The sequence below is a fragment of the Cebus imitator genome, unplaced genomic scaffold (assembly GCF_001604975.1).
Source record: "Cebus imitator isolate Cc_AM_T3 unplaced genomic scaffold, Cebus_imitator-1.0 Scaffold163, whole genome shotgun sequence".
NCBI classification, from domain to species: domain Eukaryota; kingdom Metazoa; phylum Chordata; class Mammalia; order Primates; family Cebidae; genus Cebus; species Cebus imitator.
Genome location: NW_016107478.1, coordinates 1,540,187 through 1,549,625, shown reverse-complemented (window position 1 = coordinate 1,549,625; position 9,439 = coordinate 1,540,187). Strand labels below are relative to the sequence as shown.

The 9,439-nt window shown below is 43.2% G+C and overlaps 1 long non-coding RNA gene across 2 annotated transcripts in view; it reads left to right on the top strand.

The window, feature by feature from the left end:
- Window positions 1-8,679, top strand: part of LOC119473505 — a 61,652-nt gene extending 52,973 nt beyond the window's left edge. For both annotated transcript variants that reach the window (XR_005202718.1, XR_005202717.1), the window contains exons 2-3: window positions 7,839-7,970; window positions 8,074-8,679. This is a non-coding gene — a long non-coding RNA (uncharacterized LOC119473505). The remainder of the gene's footprint in view (window positions 1-7,838; window positions 7,971-8,073) is intronic.
- Window positions 8,680-9,439: the final 760 nt, after the last annotated feature.

The window sequence follows — 9,439 nt, the reverse complement described above, 5'->3', positions numbered from 1 at the left end:
GGAGTTCTCATATTGTATTCTTCAGTTCCATTAATTCACTTATATTCCTCTCTAAACTGTCTATGTTAGGATTTCGTCAAACCTTTTTTCAAGGTTCTTAGTTTCTTTATATTGGGCTAGAACATGTTCTTTTAACTCACAGAAGTTTCTTATTATCCACCTTCTGAAGCCTAATTCTGTTATTGGAACACACTCATTCTCCATCAGGCCTTGTTCCTTTGTTGATGAGGAACTGTGATCCCCTGTAGAGGGAGAGGCATTCTGATTTTGAGTATTCTCAGCCTTTTTACGCTGGTTTCTTCCCGTCATTGTAAATTTATCCACCTGTCATCCTTGTAATTACTGACTTTCAAATTAGGTCTCTGAGTGGACATCCAACTTGTTGATTCCCAGCACCGAAATCTGAGCAACCCACTGTGCCAGCTAAAACAGCGGCGTTAAGATTCTTGGTGCTTTTCTGCCTGGGAATCTCTAGTCTGGCTTCCTTCTTGAGTCCCTTTTTCAATCAGCTGAATGGGTGACTCTGCCTTCCTGGAGCTCCAAACGTCGACCAAAAAGGGACCCAGTCCCGTTTACTCTGCACCAAGAACTGCCACGCTGGGGCGCCGGCAAAACCGCTGCTCGGTCACAAGAGTCGTGCTGGCGACCTGTGGGGCTCCTCCTCTGGGAATCTCCTGGTCCATGAGCAACAAAAATTTATCTGAGAGTGTGGCGTTCTCTCCTTCTTTGCGCTTTCACTTGGAGCTACGATCCTGAGCTGCTAGTAGTCAGCCATCTTGAATCTCTCTCTTTACTCAAAACTTGAAGCAGCTTAGCTTAAGTGATACTGAGACTGTCCAGGGTAGCCAATATATTAGCCAAGAAAGAAGAACGAAGCATTAACACATCCTGTTAAGGCAAACAATGCAAAGAGAAAATAATGAGTCAGTAGAAGTTCAGTAGCAGGATAGAATTAGGGACAAGAACAATTCTGAACTATGGTGGTGGATGAAGGAGAGAAGTGTTCTGGAGTCTCATTTACATGATGCTTTAGGGTGGATTTCCCGGTGGCTATGGCAGTTTAAAGCCTTGCTGCACTACCTCTGTTTCATCTCAGGGCGACCGAATCTTCATTTTAGCAAGATTTTGGGAGCTTGAGGGACACAATAGAGTTTGAGGAGCACAGATCTAAGGGACTTTTCCAATTGCAACTGTATGATTCAGGGAAGTCCATTTCCCATTGTGGGCCTTCAATTCCTCATTTGTGACATGTACGGGACGCATATAAGTGTCGAAAGTACTTCTTAACATTGGAATCTCTCTTGGACTGTGCTACTGTTTCTGACTCCTCCCTAGCACCAGCATAGGGCACAGCATGTAGGAGCTGAAGCATTTGGGTCCAGCCATATTGGCAGAGCTCTCTGAGCTGCCTTAGTTCATGAAGGAAAGGCCAGCCTTGCCCAGATGGCCCACAAGCTGGGCTGAGCCACATGGAGGCACCTCTCCATTGAGAGAGATAAAATACTTCTTGGTCAGCTATCTAGGGGCTAAGTGACACAACCCAGAGGTGTCAGGAGTTAGCTCCCTACAGGGTGAACTTGACCAATGGGACAAGAGAGACCAGGATGAGCAAGGCAGATGCATTTCTCTCCTGTCTCCCTTCTGTGTAGTACTGAGTTGTGTTGCCTGCTTGAAAATCTTCTGGAAAGTCATATCTGCTGAAGAACTGAACAAACCTTTGTAGAATGAGCATCTCTTTGCAGCTCATGATGAAGCGCTGCATCACAACCATGCACACCTCATGTTAATCCAAACATTTCCCCCTCACTTCTGCTTTCTTCCTCACACTGGCCTTGCCTGGCTTGCACCTCCAAAATGAATTACAGAATTTTGATTTCTAACTCAGACCATTTTCTAGGGCAAAGTCTAAATCAAATGTCAAATACACCATGTTGTTTAATTGGGGGAAGTACTGTCATCCCATTTGATAGAATATAGACAAATGATGAGCGTGAGTTGTCCCAGGCCATGCGATCAGCAAGTGCCAGAGCAGGATCCTTATCCTACATCTATTGGCTCTGAATTCATGTACTTCTTTACTCAGATATAAATCTGAGATTTATGGAGCATCAGTTAACATGACGGTTTTCCCACTCAATCCTTACAGCCACCCCAGAGGATAGGGATTATTACCCTCAACTTATAGACAAAGAAACTAAGGCTCAGTAAGTTATCGAATTTGCCAAAGTTCACACAGAAATTAAGTGGTAGAACTCAGCCCATTCGGAGGTCTGCATCATTACACAGCAGTTAACAAATTATTTATGATACCCGTGAACCTATGCAAGGGTTCTGTCCACATGTTACTGTGACTTGCTCACAACCAAGCCTGATTAAATGATACGAAAATCACTGTGGCAGAAAGCATTCCAACACACAAATCTTAGAAGAAAGGCTCAAGGTAACTTTTAAACAAGTTTTATCGTGGCTGTTACTCTTATTTCATCAAAATGTTTCCTATGGAATTCTTCATGGTAACAGCCTGTAGCAGTCTCAAATTGTCCCCACTCTCACTTCTACCCCACTTAAAAAGATAAACAACTGGAATTGTCAAAATACAATAGATTGGCTCCATGGAATATATTTTGATATCATGACTTCAGATAAATACCAATCTATCTGCACGGTCTTCCCTACCCACCCCTGTCCCCGATCCCCTCTTTGTGGATGGTATAGAATTATCCCAACAATCACTGGCTTTTCCTCTTTGTCTCTTCTTTAGCCACATCATTTGTAGGGAAAAAATATAGGAGGAAACAATCTCCACCCCAGCGGGAGTGCTTGAAGATCTGCAGGTTTTGAAGTTTGGCCTAGGCTAGAAGAAAAATAAGAGGAAAATGACTTTGAAATGGTTTCAGAATATTTCATGAGAGCCACGCCTTCTACCATGATGGACCTGTGGAATAATTCCTTGTAGCCAACAGCTACAAATGAACTGAAGCCACAGCACATGGTAGGAGGCCATGCTGATGGTCCCCTCACACTGACCACAAAAGTCCCCTTCTTACACAGGTTGATGGGGAACTGTATGTCAGCCTTTTTATTTGGGCTTTCCTCCATCTTTGTACTCAGCCTTATTGCCTGTAACAGCCCCCTATTTATTTTTCCTGCTTCCAGGATGGCCCCTCAAATCTGATCATGTCATAAAATCCATTAACATTCCTTCAGGATAAAATCTAAATGCCTGAGTATCTCATAAAAGGCTAGCACTAACTGACTCCTGCCTCGCTTTGCAGCCTCCCTTGGTTTGCTTTATATTTTAGAAACATCAGGTATGGACAGGTTGGAAGAAGTTAAGCTGCAATAACAAACAGAAGTTCAGTGGATTATGTCTTGCTTATGCTACATGTTCACTGGCTGTTGGCTGGGTCCCCTGCTCCATGTGTCCTTCATTCATGTGCCCAAGGTAGCAGGATCTCTACCTGCTACTCTTGTGCTGTCGAACACAGTAGCTCCCAGATACATATTGAAATAGGGCTAGTCCAAGCTGAGATGTTCTGTAAGTGTAATGACTCAGTACCAAAAAACACTCATTGATAATTTGTATATTGGTTACTTATTGAAATATTTTGAATATATTGGGTTAATATATTTTATATATTATTAGATTAATTTCAAATATTTCTCTTTACCTTTTATTTTAATATAACTACTGGGAAATTTCAAATTATATATATGGATTACATTATATTTCCACTGGACAGTGCTAGCTTCTCTAGTCACATGCTGGGTGGGTACTGACTCTAAAAGTCTTCCTTGCAGAAATAACAGCTGTTACTTCTATTCACATTTCATCAGGCAATGCCAGTCTCAGGTCCCACCTTACTTTAAAACAGCCAGACAGTGCTGTCTTAACATGTGCTTGAAAGTATAGGAGGTAAGGGATATTCATGACCATCCCTACTGGTTACCCATGAACTCTTAGTGGCTTTCTGAATAGGACATGGATCACTTTGACAGGCTATCATTTTTGGCTAAAAGGTCCTCCCTTCCCACATACATTTGGCCAACTCCTGCTCCTCTTTTAGGAGATGGCTCAAATGTAACTTTTACTGGAAAGTTCTCCTGTACCCCATCTACCCACCCACCCCACCAACACACATACATTGTGAGGGGTTGGTTATGGTATTCTCCTCGCTGAACAGGACCTTGAACACTTCATCTAGTTCCTGAGGCTTTAAACTGCCACAGCTACCTAGGAAATCCACACTAAGTATCATGCAGATTAGACTTGGCAGCACACTTCCTTCTTTCATCCACCACCTTAGTTCAGAATTGTCCTCCTCGTCCAGCATGTGCTCCTTAGCAATGTTTTTCTGCATCCATTGCCATGGCAAGCTCCCTGCTTCACCCACTGCTGTATCCCCAGCACCTCTCTCACTGCCTGGCAAGGGAAGGCACTCAGAAGACACTGAATGACCAAGTGGAGTGATGCGTTGTACAGCACTGTTACTCCTTTTCCATTTCTATGTCCCATGTGAACCTCATGGCAGCCATGAGAGGGAGGTTCTACCAGGTTTATCCTTTCTAGTTTACAGATGAGAAAACAGGATCCGAGTGGTGCAGAGATTGGTCTGAGTCACAGAGAAAGTAAATTGTAAAAGCGGGAGTAGAACACAGGCTGCCTGACTTCTGGCCCAGTTCTCTTTACTCAAATTGCCTCTTATTTCTCAGGTTATTCTTGAAATGGCAGATGTAGATTCTGTTTAATGAAATGGAAATGACAATTTCTTTTTGTGGGGGGAGGAGGTGGAGACAGGGTCTCACTCTGTCACTGTCACGCGGGCTGGAGTACAGTGGCACAATCATGGCTCACTGTAGCCTCAACCTCCTGGGCTCAAGTGATTCTTCCACCTTAGCCTCATTGAGTAGCTGGAATTATAGGTGCATACCACCATGTCCAGCTAATTTTTAAAGTTTTTTGTAGAGACAAGGTCTCACTATATTGCTCAATCTGGTCTTGAACTCCTGGCCTCAAGTGATCTTCCAAATGCCTGAGCTTTTCCAGGCTAGGCATGGTGGGTAATGCCTGTAATCTCAGCACTTCAGAAGCTGAGGTGCTGGGATTACAGGCATCACCCCATATCCAACTTAAAAATCCTTTCTATGTCCTTAATATTCTTAACATTTTCATTCCCAGCACTTCTCCATCCATTCACCCATTTATTTCACAAATATTTATTGAACACTTCCTATGAGCCTCCAAGGACTGTTTTCCAGAACAAAGGCTCTTGAGTCAGAATAGATCAAGAAGCTCTCCCAGTTACTAGCTGTAAGGTCATGGTGAATTTGACCATTCTTTGTCTTAATTTCTCAGTAAAATGGGAATCCTAATGATTCTTTGTTCACTGGGCTGTGTTGAGAATTTCCTATGTTCTACTGCTGCTCTAACAAATAACACAGACTTAGTACCTTACAAATAACACTCATGTATTATGTCACAGTTCTGTGGGTTAGCTGTGTCTCTGCCCAGGATTTACAAGGCTAAAATTGATGTGTCAGTAGTCCTGTGCCCCATTTTGGAGGCTCTGGGGATGAATCTACCTCCAGGCTCATTTAAGTTGTTGACAGAATTTAGTTCCTTGTGGGTATAGGGCTGAAGCTGCTGTTTCCTTTCTGACTGTTGGCCAGGAGTTGTTCTCAGACTCTAGGGACCACTTGCATTCCTTGGCTTGTGGCCTCTTCCTCCATCTTCAAAGCCAGCAACATGTCAAGTCCTTCCCACACTTCAGCTTTCTCTGGCTTCCCCCTCTGCCTCATCTCTCCTACCTCCAGTTGGAGAATGTTCTCCACTTTCTAGGTCTAATGTGATTAGATCAAGCCCATCCAGATAATCCCCCACCTCAAAATCTTTAACATCACAACTGCAAAGTCTTTGTTGCCATCTAAAGTAATATTTGCAGGTTCTAGGGATCAAGACATGAACATCTTTAGGGGCCATTATTCTGCCTGCCATAAAGATTAAATGAAACAATGCATGTAATACACTTGGTAACATGCCTGGGCATATTTTAATTACTCAATATGTGTTAGGTATTATGATTGCTATTGTTGTATTGTTATTATGTTATCGTTGGTAAGGCAGGGAAGGGATTGTTACCCTATATTATGAATAAGGAAATAGAAAGGCAGAGATGTGACCTAACTAGTTCGTTCTGATGGTATGGTGCATTACTGAGTGTTCATCTTTGCATTCCCATTGCGTAGCATGGTATCTGGTAGATAGTAGGAATCACTACTTTTTGAGCACTTGCTGTGTTTCAGATGCTTTGCAAAAGTGTTTTCTTCACTGGCATAACAACGCTGGAAGGCAGGAATTCTTAACCCATTTTGTAGTGGGGAAATGGAGGGTGAGATGTGTTAAGTAAGATCTCAAGGTCTGGAGCTCACAGGTAGTGAAATTGAGACTTGGACCTTAATCACTTTAATTGTAAATCCTGCCTCTTTCTGCTTCTGCATGCTGACCCTCTGGTTTATTTTACTCCAATAGGAGATATTTCTTGACCAGCCCCATTCCTTCAGCATTGCTATATATAAATTTTTTGATACAGATCTGAGGTTCAAAAATGATAAATGGCTCACTCAAGGTCATGGAGATACCAGATGGCAGAGAGGGGATTTGAACCCAGGTTTAGCCTAGTTCTGATGTCCTTGCTCCTTCTACCACTGTGCTGCTCAGGATATTTGCTGAGCTGGGGCTCAGCACCTGAGTGTTAAATGAATTAACAGCCCATTCCAGCCCTATTCCTATCTTTATATTTTGCAGGAAAAACAGCCAACAGGTGTTGTTGCTCTAGAGGACCTTATGACTTGGGACAGTAGCTGGTTTCTTGAGGGCTGAAAGTGATGCATGTTTTCCTCTGGGAACGAGAATTCTGTGAAGGACCCACACTGCCGGTGGTCTCAGCATGCTTTTTCTTAGGACTTGAGAGTGGGTGGTTGAGTTGCCCGTCATGGGTGCTGGCAAAACAATAACTACATTATTCTCTACTTTTTGGGATTATTTTTAAAAAGCCAACTAAAGACCAGAGGAAGAGGAGTTTGGGAGGCGGTGCAGCCCTGGTGTTCCCCCCGGCTTGTCACCTTTTCTGTCTTATTTCTGTTCATGGAAATTCAGTCAGGCTGAGGCCTCTGGTGTTTGCACGCAGGACAATGGTTTCAGGGGACTTTAACCCTCAAGGGGGCAAGAACAACTTTGTATCAGTAACTGCTGATTGACCTAAAAACATGTTAGGTGATTTGTTCTGGCAACATAAAAACATAAAGTCGTAAGTATTTCTGACAATGATGATTGACCCTGATGTTACTTTTTAAAAAAAATTGTTACCCTTTGCAACCTCAGAGGATCCTAAGGCACCACAATGAAGTAAGTAGGGCCCTAGCTGAGTTAAGATCACAGGCACTGGGATCATCCTGGTTTGGATACCGGCTCTGTTATTTACCGTGGGTTACCCAAAGGTAATCCCACTTAGCATGGGGTTGCCCCTCTGATCCTCAGTTTTATCATCTCTAAATATGGATAATAATATCAAATGACTAGGGCTATTTGGGCATCAAACGACAAAATGTAAGAACAGTGCATAAATCAGGGGCTGGCGGAGAGTAAGTACTCAAAGTGGCACTGTGATGCTTGTACAGGTAAATCACCTGCGACTATGGGAGGACATGTGATGTGGGCAGGCTCACCCAGCAAATGAAAGGCAAATAGGTGCTGGCTGTGTTAATTCCAGAGGTTCTAACCCAGCCTCCTCCAGACTGAATCCTCTTCTCTGAGTCTGTTTATTCACCGTCTCTTACAGCCCTTTCCAAGTGTGAACCCAGGGGAGACCTTTGCAAACTGAAGTCATGAAGCAGGTTACATGAGGTAGACCCACCTCCTGACAGCTGTCTCCATAGACACAGCCTGGTTTTGGTCTCCATCCCTTACCTAGGTAAGTACAACACTTTCCTAACTGCTTTCCCCATTTCGTTTTGATCGTACGCTGCTGCTGGAGCAACCTTGCTAAAAATATTTACTTTAAAACCCTTAACCAGCACTCAAGACCTCATCCACTCCAGGCCCACACTGGAAAGCAGGGTTTTCATGTCTCCTACCTATCCTTGCCTCGTAGTACTAGCTGAGGGACATGGTCTTTCTAAAGGATCTCGGAACGTAAACAGCCCATTCATCTCTCTGGATGCTTGAGGTTCCCTTTTGGAATCAAGCGGAGCCATCAGAAGGTCAATGGACTATGTTTTGCCACAGTCCTGTGCAGAATCAGGCTGGGTTATGCCCTCACTCTCTGTCCCACGTTGAGACGGCATTGTGAATATTGTTCACTATATCACACACTGCCTCCTGTGTGAAGCCCGTGGAAGAGATTCTTTTAGAACTATCCTGGAGAAATAAGTATGGATTGGCTTTCCTTTGTACTGTGGCTGCCAGGAAACTGGAAGTCACACTTGAAACGGTACCATAGCAGCCAGTGAGACTTTATGGTCTGGGTTTTGGGCTCTGTGTTCTTTCCCCATTATGTATAGTTTCTCTCATTCTTACTCTTTATGCTAATGAACTCAGTCATGGGATATGATTGAAATAAGAAAGTGTCTGGTACTGTAAAAGTTAATTTGCGAAGTAATAATAATAACAATAATAAGTAACACTTATTGAGTAATTGCTATGTGTGAGGCATTGTTCTAAGTCCCTTATATGCATTTTTGTGTTTAATTTTCACACAAACCTTAAGTGGTAGGTGATATTATTGTCCCATTTTTATGGAGGAGAAAACTGAGGCATGAAATGATAAATGATTTGCCCAATGTTATGAAGCAAGTAATTGGCAAAGTCAAACTTTGAATATGGGATAATTTGACTCCAGAAACTAAGACCTGATCCAGTAGGCATTGAGCTTCCCGAGAAACAAGAGAAATGGACATAGCCAAATCAAACCTTAGGTAGCTTGTCTTTGCTTATAAGAGAAATGAGATGTGGTGTAGGTAAGAGGTTGCTAAGGTTGATGTACACATAGGAGCAAATAGAAAAGTGAATAGATCTGAGTGAGACCACAGGCTCTGGAAGAGCCCACTGTGTTTCAGGGTGTTCTGGAATAGGGACATCTGTGAGCAGAGCCAATAGCTGTTCCAGCTTAGATGACTTCATCATATATATCCTACCTGCCTCTATAACTGAAGTTTCAGACAGGCCAATTATTTTCAGTTCCACAACCCTGCCAACCAGCACAGCCTCTTGCCCTGGGTGTGGACATGCTGCTCCTCCTTCACCTCCAGGCTCAGCCTTGTAAACCAGTCCATTTTTCAGGAAACAGCTCAGAAATCCCAGGGGTGCTTTCTTGGGTTAGATGTCCTGTCGCAGTCCCCAAACTTGCAAGTTGCTGTGTTTTTCTTTTCTACAGTGCTGAAT